The following is a 25,488-nucleotide window of genomic DNA, read 5'->3' as shown; positions in this document are numbered from 1 at the left end:
TATGTTTATTAAGGTCAAATTCAAATATTTCTAGTTGCTTTTACAAACTTTCTTTAAAAGTGATATCCTGCTTTTACCTTAAAAAATTTCTTTTTTAAAAATTTTTTATTTTTGATATTCTTTGTTTATATTCCAAAGGATTTTCCCTTTCCCAGTTTCCTCCTCCCCTTAAGTCCCATAAGTCCTCTTCCCTCCACCAGTTCCCCAATCAACCATCTCCCACTCCTCTGTCCTAGAAATCCCCTACAATGCTGCATCAAGCCTTTCAAGTCCCTGGGCCTTCTCCTTTTTCTTCGTGGGAAGGATTTGATATGTGGGTTGTGTTTTGGGTATTCTGAGCTTCTGGGCTAATATCATCAGTGACTGCATTCTATTTGTGTTCTTTTGTGAGTGAGTTATCTCACTTAGTATGATATAACTGGAAAATTTTTCATACAATGTATTTTGACCACATTTGCTCTAATTTACACATTTACTTACCTTTCATCCCTTTTCCAAGTTTTATTCCTTACCTCCCTTTCATATCTTCCCTATCTACACAATTTTTGTGGGGGTTTTGTTTTTTTGCTTTTGGTTTGATTCTGCCAAACTTTTTTTTATCAACTAAAGTGTACTTTTTAACACCCATTACCCACTAACAAAGACTCAATGACACCAAACATGTGAGTTTCTACAGATGACAGTGAAAGTATCATCCAGTCTTTAAGATCACAGACTAAGCTTTGTGCAGTGGCAGTATCATAGACAATGATGTTTATGCAAGGCGCGATTATTGCTAATTGAAAACTTTTCCCAAAGATAATAGACTAAAACAATTTAGGTCTGAGAATGAAATTTCTAGATTAAGTCCCATTTCCCCGTTTTCACAGAAATCTAAGGACACTTAAATAAAGCATCTATTCTAGGCTTTCTTGATTATTTTTCTCATTATCATTCATTTTAAACATGGGTACATATTATATAATTCTGATTCCTAGAGTAATAATATTCTGTGTAAAATTTAAAACTTAGATATTAAAGACCTTAAAAAATGGAGGTTTTCAGTATGTTTGCCTTTCAAAAATCAATTCCATGTACTGTAATTTTTGTGTGTTGTATGTAGACAGATTTACACAAGCACATATGTTTCAGCTATAAACACATTTTCCTACTGTGTAACTGGCTATATTTCTGTACATAAAATCTTGGTATATTCCTCACAGATATATGGTCTATCAAATATTTTTAAGTTTAGCATAGATCCTGTATAATAGATTGATACATAGTTTTTCTGACAGAATGTCATAGAATGATTTCTTTCTGCATTCTTTGTTTACATTCCAAATGATTTCCCCTTTCTTGGTCCCTCCCGTCCCCATAAGTCCCATAAGCCCTCTTCCCTCTGCTCTTTCCCAAATCAGCACCCTCCCACTTCTCTGTATTGGTAATCCCCTACATTGCTGCATCAAGCCTTACCAGGCCCAAGGCCTTCTCCTTCCTTCCTTCTTAGGAATCATTTGATATGTGAATGGTGTCTTTGGTTTTATTCAGGGCTTCTGGGCTAATATCCACTTATCAGTGACTGCATTCCAGGTGTGTTCTTTTGTGATTGGGTTACCTCACTTAGGATGATATTTTCCAGTTCCAACCATTTGCCTAAGAATTTCATGACTTCATTGTTTTTAATTGCTAAGTAGTAAGTATTCCATTGTGTAAATATACCACATTTTCTGTATCCATTCCTCCATTGAGGGACATCTGGGGTCTTTCCAGATTCTGGCTATTATGAATATGGCTGCTATGAGCATAGTGGAGCATGTGTCCTTATTGCATGCCCAGGAGTCCTCTGGGTATATGCCCAGAAGTGATAAAAGAGTCCTCCGGAAGTGTCATGCCATTTTCTGAGGAACTGACAGACTGATTTCGATAGTGGTTGTATTGTACCAGCTTGCAACCCCACCAGCAGTGGAGGAATGCTCCTCTTTCTCCACATCCTTGCCCATACCTGCTGTCTCCTGAGTTTTTAATGTTAGCCATTCTGACTGGTGTGATGTGAAATCTCAGGGTTGTTTTGATTTGCATTTCCCTAATGACTAATCAAGCTGAACATTTCTTAAATACTTTTCATCCATTTGAAATTCTTCAGGTGAAAATTCTTTGTTTAGCTCTGTACCTCATTTTTTAATAGGGTTATTTGGCTCTCTGGAGTCTAACTTCTTTAGTTTTTTGTATATATTGGATATTAGCCCTCTGTCAGATGTAGGGTTGGTAAAAATCTTTTCCCAATTTGTTGGTTGCCATTTTGTCCTTTTGACAGTGTCCTTTGCCTTACAGAAACTTTGTAATTTTATGAGGTCTCATTTGTCAATTCTTGATCTTAGAGCATAGCTTTTGATGTGCTGTTCAGGAACTTTTCCCCTGTGCCCATGCCCTCAAGGGTCTTCCACAGTCTCTTTTCTATTAGTTTCAGTGTGTCTGATTTTGAGGTTCTTGATCCACTTGGATCTTAGCACAAGGAGATAAGAATGGATCGATTTGCATTCTTCTGCATGCTGACTTTCACTTGAACCATCACCATTTGTTTAAAAGGCTATCTCTTTTCCACTGGATGGTTTTAGCTCCTTTATCGAAGTTCAATTCAATATAGGTGGGTGGGTTCATTTATGGGTCTTCAATTGTATTCCAGTTATCTGCCTGCCTGTCACTGTAGCAATACCACTATTGCTATGTAGTACTGCTTGTGGTCAGGGATACTGATTACCCCAGAAGTTCTAGTATACTTAAGTGACACAAAACACTCCACCAGAAAATGCCTACAAGCTGATAACTTCAGCAAAGTGGCTGGATATAAAATCAACTCAAGCAAATCAGTAGCCTACCTATACTCAAAGGATAAGCAGGCTGAGAATGAAATTAGGGAAATGACACCCTTCACCATAGTGAAAACAATATAAAGTTATCTTGGTGTGACTCTAACCAAACAAGTGAAAGATGTATATGACAAGAACTTCATGTCTCTGAAGAAGACCTCCAAAAATGGAAAAATCATACATGCTTATGCATTGGCAGGATTAATATAGTAAAAATGGCCATCTTGCCAAAAGCAATATACAGACTCAATGCAATGCCCATCAAAATCCCAACTCAGTTCTTTATAGAGTTAGAAAGAGCAATTCTCAAATTCATCTGGAATAACACAGAATGACTGAGTAGCATTCTCTCTCTACTTTTCTGTTTTCCCTTTTGTCTAGTTTTGGCAAGGTACAATTGATATGCATTTCATATTCTTGTCTTATTTTTATTTCTTTATAATATTTGTTATATTTCCAAAAATATAAGTTTTCCTGAAAATAAGCTGCTGATTAGCTGTTTTTATAAACCAGCTTTTGATTTCAGCATTACTTTATTTAAATGGAAAACTTGCTAAACATTTCTTTTTTTTCCCCGCTTCTATTCCCTTTATTTTTTATTTTTTTTATTGATATATTTTTATTTACATTTCAAATGCTTTCCCCTTTTCTGGGTCCTTACTCCCCACAAGTCCCATAAGCCCTCTTCACTCCCCCTGTTCCTCCATCTACCCCTTCCCACTTCCCTGTTGTGGAATTACCCTAAACTCTTGCACTGAGTCTTTCCAGAACCAGGGGCCACTCCTCCATTCTTTTTGGACATCATTTAATTTGTGAATTATTTCTTGGGTATTCAAAGTTTCTAGGCTAATATCCACTTATCAGTGAGTGCATACTATGATTGATCTTTTGAGACTGGGTTACCTCACTTAGTATGATGTTCTCCAGCTCCATCCATTTGTCTAAGAATTTCATGAATTCATTGTTTCTAATGGCTGAATAGTACTCCATTGTGTAAATATACCACATTTTTTGTATCCATTCCTCCGTTGAAGGACATCTAGGTTCTTTCCAGCTTCTGGCTACTACAAATAGGGCTGCTATGAACATAGTGGAGCATGTATCCTTATTGCATGCTGAAGAATCCTCTTGATATATACCCAGGAAGGGTATAACAGGGTCCTCAGGAAGTGTCATGCCCAGTTTTCTGAGGAACCGCCAGATTGATTTCCAAAGTGGTTGCACCATCTTGCAATCCCACCAGCAGTGGAGGAGTGTTCCTCTTTCTCCACATCCTCTCCAACACCTGCTGTCTCCTGAGTTTTTGACCTTAGCCATTCTGACTGGTGTGAGGTGAAATATCAGGGTTGTTTTGATTTGCATTTCCCTAAAGATTAATGATGTTGCACATTTCTTAAGGTGTTTCTCAGCCCTCCTAAGTTCTTCATGTGAAAATTCTTTGTTTTAGCTCCATACCCCACTTTTTAATGGGGTTCTTTGGTTCTCTGGGTTCTACCATCTTGAGTTCTTTGTATATATTAGATATAAGCCCTCTCTCGGATTTAGGGTTGGTGAAGATCCTTTCCCAATCTGTTGGTTGACGTTTTGTCCTTTTGACAGTGTCCTTTGCCTTACAGAAACTTTGTAGTTTTATGAGGTCCCATTTGTCAATTCTTGGTCTTAGAGCATAAACTACTGGTGTTCTATTCAGGAACTTTTCCCCTGTGCGCATATCCTCCAGGGTCTTCCCCAGTTTCTTTTCAATTAGTTTCAGCGTGTCAGGTTTTATGTGAAGGTCCTTGATCCATTTGGAGTTGACCTTAGTACAAGGAGATAAGAATGGATCGATTAACATTCTCCTGCGTGCTGACCTCCAATTGAACCAGCACCATTTGTTGAAAAGACCTTCTTTTTTCCACTGGATGCTTTCAGCTCCTTTGTCGAAGATCAAGTGAACATAGCTGTGTTGGTTCATTTCTGGGTCTTCAATCCTATTCCATTGATCCGCTTGCCTGATATTGTACCAATACCATGCAGTTTTTATCACTATTGCTCTGTAGTATAGTTTAAAGTCTGGGATACTGAATCCCCCTGAAGTTCTTTAACTGTTCAGAATACTTTTAGCTATCCTGGGTTTTTAGTTATTCCAGATGAATTTCAGAATTGCTATTTCTACCTCTATGAAGAACTGGGTTGGGATTTTTATGGGGATAACATTGAATCTGTAGATTGCCTTTGGCAAGATGGCCATTTTCACTATATTAATCCTGCCAATCCACGAGCATGGAAGAGTTTTCCATTTTCTGAGATCTTCTTCGATTTCCTTCTTCAGAGATCTGAAGTTCTTGTCATATATGTCTTTCACTTGTTTGGTTAGAGTAACCCCAAGATACTTTATGCTGTTTGTAGCTATTGTGAAGGGAGTCATTTCCCTAATTTCTTTCTCAGTCTGCTTATCCTTTGAATATATAAATGATACTGATTTGCTTGCATTGATTTTGTAGCCAGCCACTTTGCTGAAGTTGTTTATCAGCATAGGAGTTCTCTAGTTGAGTTTTTAGGGTCACTTAAGTATACTATCATATCATCTGCAAATAATGATAGTTGGACTTCTTCATTTCCAATTTCTATCCCTTTGACTTCCTTATGAACTATATTGAAAAGATATGGAGAGAGGGGCCAGCCTTGTCTAGTCCATGATTTTAGTGGGATTGCTTCAAGTTTCTCTCCATTTAGTTTGATATTGGCTATCGGTTTGCTGTATATTGCTTTTACTATGTTTAGATATGGGCCTTGAATTCCTGTCCTTTCCAAGATTTTTAGCATGAAAGGATGCTGAATTTTGTCAAATGCTTTTTCAGCATCTAATGAAATGATCATGTGGTTTTTTTCTTTGAGTTTGTTTATGTAGTGGATAGCATTTATGGATTTCCTTATATTGAACCATCCCTGCATCCCTGGGATAAAGCCTACTTGATCATGGTGGATGATCGTTTTGATGTGTTCTTGGATTCGGTGGGCAAGATTTTATTGAGTATTTTTGCATCAATATTCATAAGGGAAATTGGCCTAAAATTCTCTTTCTTAGTTGGATCTTTGTGTGGTTTTGGTATCAGCGTAATAGTGGCTTCGAAGAAGGAGTTGGGTAGTGTTCTTTCTGGTTCTATTTGGTGGAAAAGTTTGAAGAGTATTGGTGTTAAGTCTTCTTTGAAGGTCTGATAGAATTCTGTACTGAAACCATTCTGGTCCTGTGCTTTTTTTGGTCGGAAGCCTATCTATGACCCCTTCTATTTCTTTAGGGGTTATGGGTCTGTTTAGATGGTCTATTTGATCCTGGTTTAATTTTGGTAATTGGTATCTGTCTAAGAAAATGTCCATTTCCTCCAGATTCTTCAGTTGTGTTGAGTACAGGTTTTTGTAGTAGGATCTGATGATTTTTTGAGTTTGATGATTTCTTGTCTTCTTCTCCTCCTGGGTGAATTAGCTTCTTCTTGTTCCAGGGCTTTCAGTTGTTGTGTTAATCTTCTAATGTATGCTCTCTCAAATTTCTTTTTGGAGGCACTCAAAGCTATGAGTTTTCCTCTTAGCGCTGCTTTCATTGTGTCCCATAGATTTTTGTATGTTGTGACTTCATTTTCATTAAATTCTAAGAATTCTTTGATCTCTTTCTTTATTTCTTCCTTGACCAAGGTATCATTGAGTAGAGTATTGTTCAGTTTCCATGTGTCTATTGTTTTTACTGTTATTAAAGACCACTTTTACTCCATAGTGATCTGATAGAAGGCATGGGATTATTTCAATCTTCTTATAGTTGTTGAGGTCTGTCTTGTGACCAACTATGTGATCTATTTTGGAGAAGGTACCATGAGGTGCTGAGAAAAAGGTATATTCTTTTGCTTTGGGATGAAAAGTTCTATATATATCTGTTAACTCCAATTGGTTCAAAGCTTCAATTAGTTTCACTGTCTCCCTGTTTAGTTTCTGTTTTTCTGATCGGTCCATTAGTGAGATTGGAGTGTTGAAGTCACCCACAATTATTGTGTTAGGTGCAACGTGTACTTTGAGCTTTAGTAAAGTTTCCTTTATGAATGAGGGTGCCCTTGTATTTGGGGCATAGATGTTCAGGATTGAGAGTTCTTCTTGTTGGATTTTTCCTTTGTCTAGCAAGTAGTGACCTTTCATGTCTCTTTTGATGACATTAGGTTGAAAGTCAAATTTATCTGAAATTAGAATGGCAACTCCGGCTTGTTTCCTGGGACCATTTGCTTGTAGAATTGTCTTCCAGCCTTTCACTCTAAGGTAGTTTTTGTCTTTGACACTGAGGTGTGTTTCCTGTGTGCAGCAAAATGTAGGGTCCTGTTTATGTAACCAGTCTGTTAGTCTATGTCTTTTTATTGGGGAATTGAGTCCATTGATGTTAAGAGATATCAAGGAGTAGTAGTTATTGCTTCCTATCATTTTTGATTTTAATTTTATACTTGTGTGGTTATCTTCTTTGGGTTTAATGAAAGAAGCTTAATATCCTGTTTTTTCCAGGGTATAGTTTCCCTCATTGTAATGGTGTTTTCCTCCTATTATCCTTTGTAGGGCTGGGTTTGTAGAAAGATATTGTGTAAATTTGGTTTTGTCATGGAATATCTTGGTTTCTCCATCTATAGTAATTGAGAGTTTCGCTGGGTATAGTAGTCTCAGCTGGCATTTGTGTTCTCTTAGAGTCTGCATGAGATCTGCCCAGGAACTTCTAGCTTTCATGGTCTCTGGTGAGAAATCTGGTGTAATTCTGATAGGTCTTCCTTTATATGTTAATTGCCCTTTTTCTCTTACTGCCTTAAGTATTCTTTTTTTGTTTAGTACATTTGGGATTTTTATTATTATGTGACGGGAGGTATTTCTGTTCTGGTCCAGTCTGTTTGGAGTTCTGTAGGCTTCTTGTATATTAATGGGCATCTCTCTTTAGGTTAGGGAAATTTTCTTCCATAATTTTGTTGAAGATATTTGCTGGCCCTTTAAGTTGTAAATCTTCACTCTCATCAATGCCTATAATCCTTAGATTTGGCTTTCTCATTATGTCCTGGATTTCCTGGATGTTTTGGGTTACAAGCTTTTTGCATTTTGCATTTTCTTTAACTGTTGAGTCCATGGTTTCTATGGTATCTTCGGCATCTGGCATCTGAGATTCATTCTTCTATCTCTTGTATTCTGTTGTTGATATTTGCGTCTATGATCCCTGATTTCTTCCCAAGGTTTTCTATCTCCAACGTTGTCTCCCTTTGTGCTTTCTTAGTTGTTTCTACTTCTGTTTTTAGAGCCTGGAAGTTTTTGCTCAGTTCTGTCATTTTCTTGTTTGTGTTTTCCTCTAATTCTTTAAGAGATTTTTTGTGTTTCCTCTTTGAATGACTTCTGCCTGTTGATCAAAGTTCTCCTGTATCTAAGTGATTTTTGTGTTTCTTCCTTATTGGCTTTTGTATTCTCCAGAATTTCTTTCAATGATTTTTGTGTTTCCCTTGTAAGGGCTTCTAATTTTTGATCCATTTTCTCCTGAATTTCTTTAAGTATGTCCTTCATGTGTTCCTGTACCAGCATCATGACCAGTGATTTTAATTCCAAATCTTGTTTTTCTGGTGTGTTGGGGTATCCAGGACTTGCTATTGTTGGAGAATTGGGTTCAGATGCTGCCATAATGCCTTTGTTTCTGTTAGTAATGTTCCTGCGTTTGCCTTTAGCCATCTAGTTCTCCCATGTGTTAGATGGTCTTATTGTCACTGGCTGGTGCTTCAACCTACTGTGGATCTTTAAGGTTATCTCTGCAACACTGGATGACTGGGTTTCCTCTGGCACAGATTACTGATATGCTGCCTTCCTCTTTTGTGTCTTTGGAGCCCTTCTCAGTCTTGCCTCAAGCAATGTTATACTTTGGTTGTCAAGGTTAACCAGGTGTTCTCTGTCTGCTCTATTATAGAGCGAAGATGTTGTGGTAGGGGTCACTCTGTCTTTTGATTGTCACATAGGACACAGGTCCTGGGATGGACTGGCTTGCAGATGAACCACCTATGTGCTCAGTTCCTGAGTGCAGGCAGACCCCTGGAGGTTTGCACCACCAGAAATCTAAAGCTCAGGGTGATACAGTACCTAGTGACCCTTTTCTGTCCTGGCATGCAGCGAGTATGTCCATAGGGCTTCTCTCCTTCTGCAGCTCACTGGGCAGGACACAGTCCCCCCTCCCAGCGGGCTGGCAGACAAACCTGCCTATGTGCTCAGTTCCTGAGTGCAGGCAGACCCCTGGCGGTTTTCACCACCTGAGATCTAAAGTTCAGGGTGATACAGTACCTAGTGATCCTTTTCTGTCCCAGCAGGCAGCAAATATGGCCGTGGGGCTTGCTAAACATATCTGTTTTAATATAATAATCTTTATTTAGTTTTAAGCTAAACATTGATTATGATTTATTATTATCAAAGTTTCAAATTTAAATGTCATATTTATGATGTTATTTGCTGCTGTGATTCAGAATTGAGTTCAGGGTACCAACTTGTATTTAGTAATTTTGCCTCTGGCATTTTGGTATCTCAGTTAGACCTGTTTCCTCTCATATTGGAAGTTCTAAGGTGGACTGTCCAGTTGTCTTGTGGATGGATTTACTAATACTACACTTTAAATTATCCAGTCTGATTTAGTAATCTATAGTCTTAATGCAGATGATAGCATCTGTAATCACCTGAATCATAAAAATAGGATTGCCTTGTGAATTTGATTTACATTAGTACCCATGTAAAATTTTATTGTTGATTTGTGATTTTATTGTGAGTTGCTCACTGATAGGCTATCTTATACATTTTAATAAATTTCTCACTAATTCATCAGAGATCTTGGCCAAGTACATTTTAGTAAATATTTGTAGGTCATAGTATATTTCTTAGGTCTCCTTACATAATTAAGTTTTTTCTTTGGGGGAAGTTACAATAATTTTGTATTTAATGTCTAAATATTTTGGAAGATTTTTCAAGTTACACTTTAACCCCTTGGTTACAAATTATTCGTTGATTATTCCATATTTTACCTTATAGCTACATGTCTTTTCTTTTAACAAATATCAGATTTATTTTTATTGCACTAGTGATGGTGTCCAGTGTAGCTGTGTTTTAGTGTCCCTATACAGCAAGCTAGTGATTTATAATCAGACTGCCCTCATGTCTTTCATTTGCTTGGTAGAATGAAACTAGCAAAAGCTTAGAAATGTTCATAATGTTTGCTCCCAAAGCATAATAGTGCCTCTGGGGAAAGGGACTGTATGTACACACTCCTTCTGAAAGCATTTGCTATCTCTATTCTGCTTATCTCATAATTATATCCAGCACTTCTCATGTGTCTGCTCTTTGATATCCTGGAAAAAGTCTGTTCTTTGGATACCTTGGTGGGTATTGTTCACCCTCCTCCTCTCCAGTGACCCTCTCACCATCAGAATTTTTAATGACTTTAAGCCTCATGTCTCTTTAAAAAAAATCTGGGGTTTGTACTCTTTGTTTCCTTACTTTGACGTTATATGCATGTATTCATGCAAAAATAGAGGTGGAATTTAAACCGAACAGCTTTACTGCAAAAGATTCTGTGCTTTGTTTTATGTGTACTCAATGATTTTTCACATTCTTATTTAATAATATGAATTATGTGCATTTTGCCCTGCCTGTTAGTGATGTTGTTCTCTCCGGTAATGGACTTCAGACTCTATTATTTCTCATTTATATATAAGAAGTAATCTAGTTCTTTGTTTTTACCTTCTGTGTTTTCCAGCTCTCTCTTTTCACTTCCAAACCAGATACTTCCATCCTAGATTTAGCACAAGGCACTATGTTTATTTTAGTACAGTGACCACACAACTGGACATCTGTTTGGTAGCTCCCTAACAAACATAGAGTTTTAAGCATTTTTAAAATGGATAAGCAAGTGGTTCTCTTTCCTGCTAATAGCTCTTTATGTCCTCTGTTGAATTCTACTCTCTGAAATTCTACTTCCAGAAAGCTCAATTAGCTTGTCTTACTCAATTAGACACAGAAATGGTCACCTATCTAACACCAAGAATATAAAAATTTGGTGCCCCTCCTTTCTTTATCAAAGCACTTGATTCTACTTGGTTTTGAACTCAAGTGATGATCTCTGAGCTTCTTAAGGCAAGTTCTATCCTGTTCTGTCTTCTTCTTTCAAGTAATCAGAAGTCTGACACCAAATGACTTGTACATTTCAAATTGTTTGCTAACCTGAACACCAGAAACAATTTTTATCATCTTTTTATCTATTTCCATGTCTGATAGTTATACAAAAGTGAATTTTCTGAGTTCTTAAAGACACTGAGAAGAAGTCAGTCTTTGCAGGAATATTGTACACAAATCTACTATGAAAATTCTTGCTTTCAAGCAGCCATTGAAGGAACATTTCCTAAATGGAGAGAAGTTAGTCAAGCGGATTGAATATAACCAAAGAAATTATGTTAGACATTCTTTGGCTTGGTATTAAGTCTTTGTTCTGGTTCTTTGTTTTTATTCAATGTGATTTTTATTGGTCTATTTCTCCCATACCCATGGTTTTAAGCCGAGTGTAACAGTTATTGCTTCTAAGTTATTGCTTCTTTCCAACACTTACTCGTGATGGGATTAGGGATATGTACTATATTAACTTATGTCACTTAGATTTGAGTTTGGCCATATTTAAGGAAGAATATATGCAACGGAAACCTTAGAATGATAAGGAATAAATATTAGTGAAAAATAAAATTATTTGTTTTGTAATACCTACAGGCATTGCATTACACCACTAAAAACTTTTAAGAAGGCATTGTCTTTATACCCATTTGTAATAGTTTTAACTGCAACTCATAGTGTTTTTCAGAATAGTTATCAATTTAGGAAGCCCATTTATATCAGAGTTCAACAAGCTACCAGAATAATGGTAATTAACATTTTATATTGTAATGAGAAGAGTGTGATGCTATAAACTTATCTAATCATGACACTTTTGGGAGACTTGATGAATTGTGAGTCTGTTATGCTATTGTATGCCCTGGGCCTTTGTAAGATTCAGGTCACACATTTTTATTATTTGTGGTAGAGATAATTTCCCCTGGTATACTTTCTTGTCAGTTTTCTTTGAGACTGTTAAAATGACTTGCTGACCTGAGAAATGCCTTGGCCGTGGGGTTTATCCCCAAGAGACGCAACATGCTAAATGCTTCCCTAAATTAATCTTCTTAATTTATAGACACAAGTGCTGCCTTGAAATTCTGCTTCCAAATAGTAGGCATAATATAAAAAGGAACCCTTAATCAGATGCCCATTCCATTCTTGCAGTCAGTTAAGCATTTAACCCAAGGTTGTTGTTGTTGTTGTTGTTGTTGTTGTTGTTGTTGTTCTTCTTCTTCTTCTTCTTCTTCTTCTTCTTCTTCTTCTTCTTCTTCTTCTTCTTCTTCTTCTTCTTCTTCTCCTTCTCCTTCTCCTTCTCCTTCTCCTTCTCCTTCTCCTTCTCCTTCTCCTTCTCCTTCTCCTTCTCCTTCTCCTTCTCCTTCTCCTTCTCCTTCTCCTTCTCCTTCTCCTTCTCCTTCTCCTTCTCCTTCTCCTTCTTCTTCTTCTTCTTCTTCTTCTTCTTCTTCTTCTTCTTCTTCTTCTTCTTCTTCTTCTCCTTCTCCTTCTCCTTCTCCTTCTCCTTCTCCTTCTCCTTCTCCTTCTCCTTCTCCTTCTCCTTCTCCTTCTCCTTCTCCTTCTCCTTCTCCTTCTCCTTCTCCTTCTCCTCCTTCTCCTCCTTCTCCTCCTTCTCCTTCTTCTTCTTCTTCTTCTTCTTCTTCTTCTTCTTCTTCTTCTTCTTCTTCTTCTTCTTCTTCTTCTTCTTCTTCTTCTTCTTCTTCTTCTTCTTCTCCTTCTTCTTCTGAGCTAATTCAGATCAAAACCTTCCTCAGCAATTAAGGGTCTGTCCACATCCTTTAGTGCAAATGTTTTCTAAGAACCAAAGCATCTCAGGCAACTTGACGACCTACGTTCCTATGAATAGTTTAGATCACGCTTAAGTGGATTAGGTTTGTTCTAGAGGGTGCATATTTATGCAAGCTTCTTACCAGCATTTGCTCTTCCTTTGTGTTTTATATTTGATTCCTGAAAACTAGTCTGTGTTTAGAGCAGGAATGTGATGAAGTTTTATATTTCTTAGGTTTCTTTCCAAAGACATGAAAAAATAAAGCAGTTGTTGGGCTTTTTATGATTATTTTTTCTGTTTTCTTAGAGGAGTGTGAAGTCTGACCCTTGCTGTTGAGGACAGTATCATCGATTTTGGTTCTGTATAACCTACCAATGAGGGTTGTCTCATACTTCCAAGAATATGAGCTAGATTGTAGGGAATGTATAATGGCACAGTTTGAAGCATAGACTACAAGTTTACTGGTATAGATGTGAGGAAAGCAGAAAGACATGGGCCTGACAAAGCAAGGACTATTGATTACAGAGAGAGTCAGAAAAAGCAGCAGTGTTGATTTGATAATCTTATGTGAGCCAATTCTGGAGGTATGGCTTGGAAAGACTCCAGAGTTCATGGGCACAAATAGAAAAAGACTAATAAAGGATTTGGATTTTCATCCTGAAAAGGAGTCTCGTTCATTAATGAGTACCAGGTTGCATTGGTCTAGTCTTCTTTCAATGCTCAACAGCATTTTTCTTGTGAGACTGTTTAAAGCTATTTACTTAGAAGATGAGGGATCCTATAGATCAAAGAGTGAAGATCACATAATTTAAGATTTCATTGCTTTTTTTCACCCTGAAAAATAAATTTTACGTTCTGTTTAGTGTTTAAAATGTGTTTAGTGTTAAAGATGTGTTTGTGTGTGTATATGTGTGTGTGTGCGCACATGTAAATGCATTGCAAGACAGTTCTAGTTGTTTGATCTCATGTTTCCTCTTATGTTCTTTTGATGATTTCTCGATCATGATTGCTTCACTTGCTGTCACCAGTTCTACAGCTTTTAGTGCTTTTAACTTTAAGAAATGTAAAAGTATTTTTAATAAGCTGTCAGAGTCATCTTATTTATGTGTACTTCTCTTAATCATGCCTGTGGAAGCATATACATGATTTTATATTAAAATGATTAAGAATTCTTACTTTTTTTCTCAATATAATCAAATATTACAAATGAAAGAGTATGCGGCCAGTGTACTGTGCCATCAGACAGAACACCTTGTAAGACTGAACAGGTTCAAAACACTGGGAATTCTCATAATTAAGAATGGCAGGCATTAGACCCAGCTCCTGGCCAGGGTCAGAAACATATATCCCATTGAAAGAGTCATGACAAACAGTCAAGTAGCATAAAAGCCTAGAGTTCTCCATGCTAATGAGGCCCCAAGTGTTTATACAATGAGCTTCTCTTCTTGAGCACCCTCCCTGTAAAAGGTATTTAATCCTTGGTTCACCATGAGTAAGACATATACATTCATGTCTGCCATGAATAAAGCAATTTTGACAAGTAAGGAGTGTCTCTTTCATCAAGGATTGCTGTTGGCAGAGGCCTTCATCATAAAAAGCCACACCTGAATCTCCTGGAGAAGGCCTTTCTTCCAGCCTCTCTGTACTTTTGGCACTCACTCAGAACCAAACCTGATTCCTTCTGTCCCTAGCTCAGCTACCCACTTCCTGCCTAGCAGGGAAGGGGAAGATCAAGCCTGTGGTCCCCATTCCCAAATCTTGAAGGTCCAGAGCAGTATCTGGATATACCACAGACTAGGAATCACCATTCTCAACTCCTCATGGTCCACAGCAATGTCTGAGTACACAGGAGATTGAAGACCATAGCATCCACCTTAGATCTGATTGTTTGCTTTTTCTCACCCACAGGAACTTCTGGAACCCCTATTTTGCAATGGGTTCTGCCTTTCCTGAGCAGCGCATTGGCAGTATTCTGGTATCCTAGCAGCAAGGCAGACATGCGTACCTGCAAAGGAGTAAAGATCATGCTGTTCTTTTCTAAAGATGCTTTTAGAACTAGAAATTTGATTGAAAATATAAATTAGGTTCAAGAGAAGGTCACAATACATGCCAGAAATCAAGGTTCACCACAGACTTCTCTGAATCACTGTGCCGCCCATGTAAGCCTATCCCTCCCTCCATCCTCATCACCACGTCTTAGCCTTTAAATGGAGCCAAGATTCTCTACTCAACTACAGGGCACAAAGCAAAAAGGACAGTGAAGAAACAGAAATCAAGAAGCAAAATACCCATTCAAAAATGGCATCTGGTGCACTAAAAAAAGAGCAAACCTAACAATAATAGGAGAAGACTCCCCACTAAAACTTGAAGACCCAGAAAATATTTTCATCAGGATCATTGAAGAAATTTTTCCTCATGCAAAGAACGATAAAGTTTTAACAAGCATACAGAGCACCAAATAGATTGGATCAGAAATGAAAGTCCCTTCACTGCATAAGAATCAAAACACTAAACATACAGAACAAAGAAAAAATTAAAATCTGCAAGGGAAAAAGAACAAATAGCATATAATAGGTAGACCTATTAGAATTATATCTGACTTCTCAATGTACACTCTAAAAGCCAGAAGGCCTGGACAGATATCTAAAAGACTATAAATGTTAGTTCGTACTGTGATATCCAGCAAAATTTTCAATCACCATAGGTAGAGTGAAAACAATATATTTCACAATAAAGTCAAATTCAAACTGTATCTATCTACAAATTTGCTCTATAGACCATACTAGAAAAAAAAAAAACATCATGAGGAGAACTTATCTACAACCAGGAAAACATAGGAAAGAAACAATCCCACAAAACCAAAACCAAATGGAGGCATAAATGCAGATACATAAACAGACACGCGTGCATACACACACACACACACACACACATACACACACACACACACAAACACATGCATTTACAAACACAGGTACACTATCACCACCAACAACAAAATAGCAATCACTCCTCATTTGTATCTCTCAGTAACAGTAGGCTCATTCCCCAATAAACAGACACAGAATAACAGAATGTATGCAAAAACAGGATACATGTTTCTAACACATACAAGAGATATGCTTCAACATCAATGATAGACCTTACATCAGAGTAAAAGATTGGAAAAAGATTTTTCAAGCAAATGATGATAAGAAGAAACCTGGTGCATCCATTTATATCTAAAAAGAAAGACTTCAAACAAAAAGTATTCAAAAGAGGAGAAAAGTACTTCATATTCAAAAATGGAAATCCACCAAGATTATTCCTTTAACATCTAATTCTTATACACAAGAGAGCTCACGTTGGCAAAAGAAACATTATTAAACTCAAGGCACACATCTAACCTCTTACATTGATACCCAACATGTTCATGGAAGTGAATCAACTTTCTACTCAATGACTGCTGGGGTCAACCAAAAAAGAAAGAAAGAAATTTAAGACTTTCTAAAATTCAATGAAAATAAATGCACAACCCATAGATACTTATGAGAAAGCAGAACTAAGAGGAAAGTTCATAGCACTAAGGGCCTTCATACTAGCAAGTTAATAGTACTTATAAAAGCTCTAAAACAAGAAGAATCAAGCACAGGCCAGAAGAACAGATTGCAAAAAATAATTAAACTGAAGAGTTAATAAAATAGAAACAAATAGCACAATAAAAAAAATCAATGAAACAATTCTTTGAGAAAAATCAACAAGACTGACAAACCTTATCTGAAGGAACTAAGACACAAAGATACACAGAATATCCAAATGATCAAAATAGGAAAAAAAAAGTGGTCATATGCCCCAGGGCTCCCAAGGTTTAAGCCATTAACCAAGAGGTTCAACTAGTTCCAGCCAAAGGTGTGACAGAGGAATGCCTTGTTGACATCAGTGGGAAGAGAGGTCCTTGGTCCTATAAAGGCTCAATAGAAGCCCCGGGAGTGGGGAAATCAAGGGGGGAGGGATTGGTGGGAGTGGGTTTGGTGGAGATGCATATTCTTGGAGGCAGGGGGTGGGAGGATGGTTTGGGAGTGTTCAGGGAGGGGAGAAACTGAAAAGGGAATAACATTTGAAATGTAAGTGAAGAATATATTTAATAAAAAGAAAGAAAGAAAAGTAGTCATAACAATATACAGCATGAATATCTGAAGAATCATATTCAACTTCCACTTGTACCTCACAAAATTGGAAAATCTAAGAAAAATGGATAATTTTCTCAAAAAACACTACTTTGCAAAATTAAATCAAAATCTGATAAAAAATTTAAGTAGAACTAAGATAATAGGTGTCATTAAATTCTTTCAACCAAAATAAACAAACAAAAACCCAAATAGACAAAAACCAAATAACCAACAAAAAGAAGGAAACCAAAAAAGGGTTCAGATAGTTTTAGAGTAGAATTTTACCAGTGTTTTAAAAAAAAGAGGTAATACCAATATTCCTCAAATAATTCCACAAAATACAAGCAGAAGAAATATTTTCAAATTCATTTTATGAAGGCATAATCATCCTGGTACCAATATTACACAAAGACTTAACAAAGAAAGGGAATTATACACATAAATTCCCCTCATGATGTTTAGTGCAAACATACTCAAAGTATAAACCAAACCAAAGAACCTATCAAATAGATCATGCATCACTATCAAGTAGGGTTTATATCAGAAATACAGGGATGGTTCAACATATTAGAATTCATCAAAGTAATTCTCCATATAAAGATCCTGGAAAATAATTTGATTATTTCATTAGATCCTGAAGAATCCTTTGACAAAAATCCAACACTGCTTCATGATAAAATCTAGGGGAGATCAGAGGTAAAATTCATAAACCTAAATATAGATAAAGACAATTTGCAGCAAGCCCATAGCCCACATCAAATTAAATGGAGAGAAAATCAAAGCAGTTCACCTAAAATCAGGAACAAGACAAGGCTGCCCAGTCTCTCCACATCTACTCAACACAGTACTTGAGGTTCTAGCTAGAGCAATAAGACAACTATGGGAGATCAATTGGATACAAACTGAAAGAATGAAGTCAAAACATGGCAGATCACATATAATACTGTAGCATGTGCATATCATGCCAAAACATCTACCAGGTAACTCCTACAACTGGTAAACACATACAAACAAGTGGCTGAATACAAGATTAGTTAATAACCAACCAACAAAACAAACAACCAAACAAAACAAAAAAACATCTGTATATACAGGAGAAATTGGCTAAGAAAGATATCAGGGAAACAATGACCTTCACAATGGTCACAAAAAATTCAAAATATTTTGGTGTAACTTTAACCAAACAAGTGAAAGACTTATATAATGATAATTTCAAATCTTTGATGAAAGAAACTGAAGAAGATATCAGAAAATTGAAAGACCTCCCATGCTCCTGGATAGAATTAACATGGTCATCTTACCAAAAGCAATCTACATATTCAATGCAATTCCCACCAAAATTCTTACACAACTATTTACAGACCTTGAAAGAATAATACTCAATTTCATATGGAAAAACAAAATTCCCAAGATAGCTAAAATAGTCCTTTATAATTAAAAGGTACCTTCCAGAGGTATCATCATTCCTGATTTCAACAGAGAAATTGTACGACAGAGAAATAATAAACAAAAAAGATTTCAGCAACTCCACATCTGATAAAGGGCTTACATCAAAAATATGTAAAGAACTTAAGAAACTAGACACCATAAAAAATCGTCCAATTAAAAATAGGGTGTAGATCATAACAGATAATTCTCAATAGAGGAATATCAAGTGAGAAACATTTAAAGACACATTAAACATCCTTAGCTATAAGGGGAATACAAATCAAAAGTACTTTGAAATTTCATCTTACTCTTATCAGAATGGCTAGAATGAATAAAACAAATGGCAGGTCATGCTGGTGAGAATGGGAAATAAGGGGAACACTCATCAGTTTCAGACATGCAAACTATGAAAACTTGTGCAGTCACTATGAAAAACAATATTGAGATTCCTCAGAAAATTGACAATCAATCTACCTCAAGATCTAACTATACCTCTCTTAAGTATGTACCCAAAGGACACTCCATTCTACCACAAAAACATGTACTAATTTTTGTTCATTGTGGCTTTATTTATAATAGCCAGAAACTGGGAAGCAACCTAGATGTCCCTCAATTAAAGAATGGAAAAAATGTGCTAATGTAAATGATTGTTGTTTTATAAAACAAAACTCCCAGCCATTCAAATTACCTTTGAGGACTCAGGAACCACATGCTGGGATGAAAACTTGCTACCACAGAGAGACAAAGAAAGCACCCAGCTGACCTTTCTACTAAACAAAGTCACAGAGGAAAACACCCTTTCTTCTTCTCCATACTATCAATAACCTTCAACTCCTAAACACTCTTATTCTCTTTACTTATGTTCACATCCTGTTGACTTGGTTGATTGCTTTGTCTCTTGGCCTATGGTTGGCTTTTTGTAGTTATTGGATTAAAAGATGCCCTCACTATGGCTTGAGCCATACCACAGGAACTTGTCTACAGTAAACAAAAAGATGTAGGATCAAAGACTGAGCCAAAATTAGAAACACATTCTTGTAGTTCACAATTTTGAGGTTCAAAATGTGATCAAATATCCTACAATACATAATGGAATATTATTCAACTGTTTAAAAGAAAGTGACACTGTGACATATTTAGGCAAATGGCTTGTACTAGGGGAAAAAATCATCTTGAGTGAGGTGTCTCTGAATCAGAAAGATAAGTGGTATTTACTGCTATAAGTGTATATTAGCTGTTAAATAAATTGATAATAATGGTATAATCCACAGGCCCAGCAAGTTTAAGTACAAAGAAATCCCCAAGAGGGGACACATGGATCTTCCTGGGAAGGGGTAATAGAATAGATTTTGTGGGTGCACTGGGGGTGAGTGGAGATAAGAATGGGAGGGATAAGACAGGAAGTGGAAAGGGGAGTAAGGGGAAAGTTCTCAGTATTCTAAGAGAATGGCTCTAAGGAAGACTGATAACAAGGGAGGATGTGGATCCCGAATTGGCCATCCTCTGTAACCTGACAAGGCTTCCAGTGGATGGACTGGGACACCATCCTACTTAGAAAACCTTTCTGTATTGCGAGATCAGCTGGGGCAATGGAGGAGCAAAATTTGTGGGAGTGACCAACTAATGACTGCTCTAATGCAAAGTCAATGACAGGAGAGGGATCCCATGTCTGTCATTCCCTGGATGACAAGGAACTGGAGAATGGATAGCCAGAGTGCTAGGATAGAAAAAGAAATATCAATAAAATAATTCCTAATGATATTATACTCATACATACTCATATATTGATGCCTAGCTCAACTTTCATCAGAGAGACTTTTGGCAGCTAATAAGAGCAGATGCAGAGACCTGCACCCAAACACTAGGCAAGAGACAGTTAAAATTAGGGATCTTCACTGGCTCCCTCTCTGTTGCTCAGAGAACCTGCAGAAGAGTGGGAGCCAGAAGAGTCAAGGACACCAGGAGAACATGGTGTACAGAAACAACTAAGCCAGCCTCACAGGGGCTCACAGAGACTAAGGTTTTATCTTACTTGTCCTATGAAAATGTGGTCTCATTTTTAAAAATAGGCCAGTAACTCTAACAAAGGAGGAAGAAAGAGATAAAGACAAAGAAACAAGAATAGCCATTAAAGAAAAATGGGCCAGAAGGATGGCTCAGTGAGAAATGATACCTGCCTCTAAGTTTAATGACTTATATTGGATCCCTAGGACCCACAAGGTCGAAGGAAAGAACTGACTCCTGCAAACTGGCCTATCAGACAGACAGACACACACACACACACACACACACACACACACACACACACACACACATACACACATACACACATTATAAAAAGGAGAAGGGGATGAGAAAGAAAAAGAAATAAGTAAAATTAAGTAGTCAAAAAAACTTTACAAAGGCTGTATATATTATTGAACTAAACTGTTTTTATAATAAAAGTCTATGAAGCATCCTTAAATCTAGCCTTCTCTCATATTTGTATTAATTCATGTAATTATATAATACCTAGAAAGTAAAATAGACAGAAATATATTGATTTCATTAAGCACATGTAGATAGAAGCATGTCTGCAACACAGACAACTAGGTAGACATATTGCATTCAATGTGTAGTGAAACAAATAGCAGACTTGGTGTATACAGGAACGATAGAGTCATGGCTGTCCTTGAAGGGTTCACAAAATGTATTTTGCAGTTAGTGTATGAAATACATTTCATATCAATAAATGTGCTTGGGGAACAAACTTAATCTCATTGAATGGCATATAGACAAATTTGAATCTGGCATTTGCACGTAGATAAATGCTTTTGATATTCATCTGTATTATTGCACATTTCAGCAATTCAATTTTATTGCTGGGGAGTAGTCCATTATATGAATCCATGATAATTATACTTGCTGGTTTATGATATATGGTAGACATTTCCAGAGCTTTTATTTTCATTTTCACCTTAATTTTATAGTAGTAGAAGGTCTGGGTTGAACGCAAAATGTAGGTTTAAGTCCACACACACAACTCCTCTCAAACAGATTTTAGCATTTTAAAATCCCATCAGCTGTGTGAACGCTTCATGATTCTAACAATTCATTGAACTTGGTATGGTCATTCTTTTAAATTTTAGCTACAATAATGGGTCTAACTAGTCACATATCATTATTATATTAACTTTTAATTCCCTAATTACTACTGGTAGTAGTAACTAGACTTAATTGATAATAACTCCTCACACATATTGCACCTGATAGCATTGTTCTTTCTGTTGGTGCTTTAGCTAGACTGAATAGATGTTGTTCATGTCAAAATGTTTATACCATACTTGCTGACTCAACATGAGGTACAACAGAAATAATCATGAATTTGGAAGGAGGGTTTACATCATCTTTGCTGTGGGTGATGAATATGGCTGAAAGCTGTGTTAACAGATGAGGTGCTCACATGGCTATCCTTTCACATGTTTTCCTGTGTGGCATCTCATAGATACTTTTCTTGCTGTAGTAGCAGTTGTGGTATCTAAGAAATGAGTGAATAGGGCTGGAGAGATGGCTCAGCCGTTAAAGGCTTGGCTCACAACCATAAAATATAAGAAATGAGTGAATACATCCAGTTTAAGTTACTTCATCTGAAGAGAGAAATCCAAAAGTGGCCATTTTCCTCAATGTGGTACAGAGCAGTAAGCTGCTCTGATGAATGGGACCTACCTTGTGGATATGCAGTTATCTCTAAAATAGGAGACAGGCTAAAGAATGCATTATCAGTTCTAAAGTCAGGGTGTGGAATCAGTGTCCAAGTTTGCTTTGAACAATAGTATATGTTCAAGGTATTTGCTCAGAAATAAAATGTCCAAGTAAGAGAAATTACGTGGGGAAAAGATATATGAAACCTACAGGGATGATTAAACAGGGAAAGTTGAGAGAGTGGTATATAGATAAGCGATAAGAAGATAGATGGATAGATAGATAGATAGATAGATAGATAGATAGATAGATAGATAGATATAGAGAGAGTAATAGAATGTATTCTTAAGGTCTGACCTTTAACAGAGAGGGAGAGGACAACCACAGTATATTGTATACATGGGAGCATTAATATGTCAACAGAGAAAACTGACCATCATAGTATAACCTACTTTGGACCTGCTTAAATAGAAAAAGATTTAAGAAATGGAAGAAAATTAAGATGGTCAAAACTCACTGTATGAATTTCTCAAAGATCTAGTATTTAAAATAAAATAAAAAGAAAAGAATAGAAAAGAAAAATAAGAGTCTTTCATAACCTTGCCCATGAGGCTCAGGGAAAGGGGGAGATGGGATGAGTCTGGGGACTGCAGAAGCAGAGCAACAAATCATAGAGTTATGCAGAAGACAAAAGCTGAATAAAATGAATCAATGCAAGAGAAAACATTCCTTCAGAGAGTAGTTATTTGTTGCTGAAGACTTCAGAAATATCGGGGACTAGAAGACAATAAAGAAAGGAAGGCAACTAACTTTGTCAAATAGAACAATATTCATGGCAGAGTATAAAAAATTATACAAACAGATCTAAAGGATCATGGTTGAGAAATCTGTTCACAAAAGATAAGGGAATATAGCTGTGAAACATTTTCAAACTTTATGATTAATAAGGCACAGGTTTGTTTGTTAACAAAACGAACAGGAGTAAAATCTTCCAACAGTATGTGGTTCAAATGGTAAAAAAAAAAAGAGCTAAATAGTGGATGGGTATAAACCATGATCTAAGAAGCCATAGGTTATAACATGAAAATCTCAGTGCCAGGTGTGGACTACTTTCCTACAAACTGTTGAAGAAAAAAACCTCTTATTAATTATTCAGCATAATTATGGGGTAAGGTTCTGCTGCTGAGACACTACATGCTTACATTCTAGGACTTGAAATATAAAGGTGTGGCTAAGTCAGAGGCTTCTTCTCTCGTGCCTAGCTTTCATAGTACCAGAAGGCATTCTCTAGACTACTAGAGAATTGTATTCCACCACCTTACTCTACTCTAAACCTTGTGTGCTACACTAAAAACAAGTAAGTTAAGATGTGCCTACTGGTACAAAGCAGCAGAACTATTACAAATGTGAGTCCATCTCCAAGGGAAGAGTTCATATGTATTACTATAAGACTACTTAGAAGCCTGTGACTGAGGACATGAGATGCCCTAATGTTTAGCACATAAATATGATATGCCTATCAATTGCTTTTGGCTTATGCCCACAAATTATTACTGCTCTTATCCTTGGTCAGGAGAGTTTCTGTTATCTGTGGTCAGTTATTACTGCAAATATTTATACCTCTTCAATGTACTGATAATTTGTAACTGGATATGGATAATTAGTAAATGTAGTGGGGCAAGTGGACCATGCCACCAGACAGAAGAACTAGTACGGTTGACCCTGTAATCTCAGAATTGAGAATATTAGGAGTAGAGCCATTTCCTGCCTACCACTATCTGCCATGGAACAGGTAAACATGACACTTAACTGAGAGAACCATTCCCTACATGACTGAGGCAATCAGTCATGTAGGGAAAACATGCAAATAGAACATCATTAATATCTTAAAGGGAGCCAACAGGAAGATTTACCCCTAAATTCCACTATACTCCTTGATGATTATATAGTGCCTGTCCACATGGAATAAAACATGTAAGCGCTTTCACTGAGGATTGTGAGTGGCTGTTTTATTGAAGCTGCAACACTTGGGGAAGAGTTCACTCTCAAGAATCATCATCGCTGGACCTTCAATGCAACTGGAAGGCCAGGTTCATGCCCCTGCTACCCCTGACACCTCTGCCACTGGTGCTGATGCAGCCGCCATAGGGGGACTACCACTACCTGCACTGCACCGGCTGCCCAAACCTCCCAGCTTCTCTTCTAAGAGCTGTAACACTTGCAACTTTTCCTGCCAGGCTGAGAACTCTAGAAGCTGTTGGTCCTGGTTCTGTTTTACCCATCAGGCAGATAGAGGACAGAGGAGGACACTACCTAAATGGAACATCAATATTACTCCAAGGCCTTGAGAATACCATCAAAAAGAAGGAAGAATTAAGAGCTGGAGTAAGGGATTTGAAGTACTGGAATGCTATCTTCAGGGTATAGTATATAACTTTTCAGCCCATCCCCCAAGAAGAATTTTACAAGATTGAGCACTTAATGTTTGTAATGGAGGGAGAGAAAGAGCCCATCAATCTTCACCCCTCTCCAAGGATATACAGACACTATACACACACACACACACACACACACACAGAGAGAGAGAGAGAGAGAGAGAGAGAGAGAGAGAGAGAGAGAGAGAGAGAGAGAGAAGGAGAGAGAATTGATTACAGGGAGCAAATGGTAAATTCTTCATTAATGTAGTTGCTCACAAGTTGGCCATGTTCCTGTAAAATGTACCTCATCCGTGCTTTCATAAATAACCCAAATTAAAGTCACTGAGTCACTGAGCTACATTGGGTGACATTATGTCTTTGGTCTGTTGTGACCTATCTGAAATGAATAGGTAGATGTTATCTTCGTTTACACACACAGTTTATCTTTATAACTTGGTTTATAAACATTTTTAGGTTAAGTTCTGTATTTGATATTGTTTTATTTTTCTATATGTATACACATTTGAGCAGAGTCCATCTGCATGATTATTTTTGTTACCAATTGATATCTTGGACTACTGGGCACTTTGTTAACAATCAATTGATTCTGTCACCATCTAGTTTAGACTATCTTTACTATGCCACTAGTTCAACTATTCTACAAAAACACAATCTAAGGCTTTAGTTCAAACATAAGAATCTTTAATTTTCCTTTATGGAAAATTATTTTTTTCCTTGTAACTTATTATAAGCTGTAATTTTACTTCAGTTAAATTTGGCACACAGAAATAAGAATGAGGTCTTTTTACCGACTTATTTTAATGACCATTTTCTAAATTCCTTTATTAAACATACCACAAATATTGCTTGCTATTTTCTACCTAGATGATTACTCTATATGCAAAGAAGAAATTCTACTTCTTTTATATATCTACACAATGGAGTACTATTCAGCCATTAGAAACAATGAATTCATGAAATTCTTAGGCAAATGGATGGAGCTAGAGAACATCATACTAAGTGAGGTAACCCAG

General features: G+C 36.9%; 1 non-coding gene across 1 annotated transcript; it reads left to right on the top strand.

The window, feature by feature from the left end:
- Window positions 1-718: 718 nt before the first annotated feature.
- LOC127683992 (U4 spliceosomal RNA) lies at window positions 719-855 on the top strand. Its single transcript, XR_007977724.1, has one exon. It is a non-coding gene; the product is annotated as a U4 spliceosomal RNA (small nuclear RNA).
- The last annotated feature ends 24,633 nt before the right edge of the window (window positions 856-25,488 follow it).

Source organism: Apodemus sylvaticus, chromosome 4 (genome assembly GCF_947179515.1).
Source record: "Apodemus sylvaticus chromosome 4, mApoSyl1.1, whole genome shotgun sequence".
Classification (NCBI taxonomy): domain Eukaryota; kingdom Metazoa; phylum Chordata; class Mammalia; order Rodentia; family Muridae; genus Apodemus; species Apodemus sylvaticus.
Note: the sequence above shows the minus strand (reverse complement) of the source record. Positions and strands in the feature narration are given on the sequence as shown.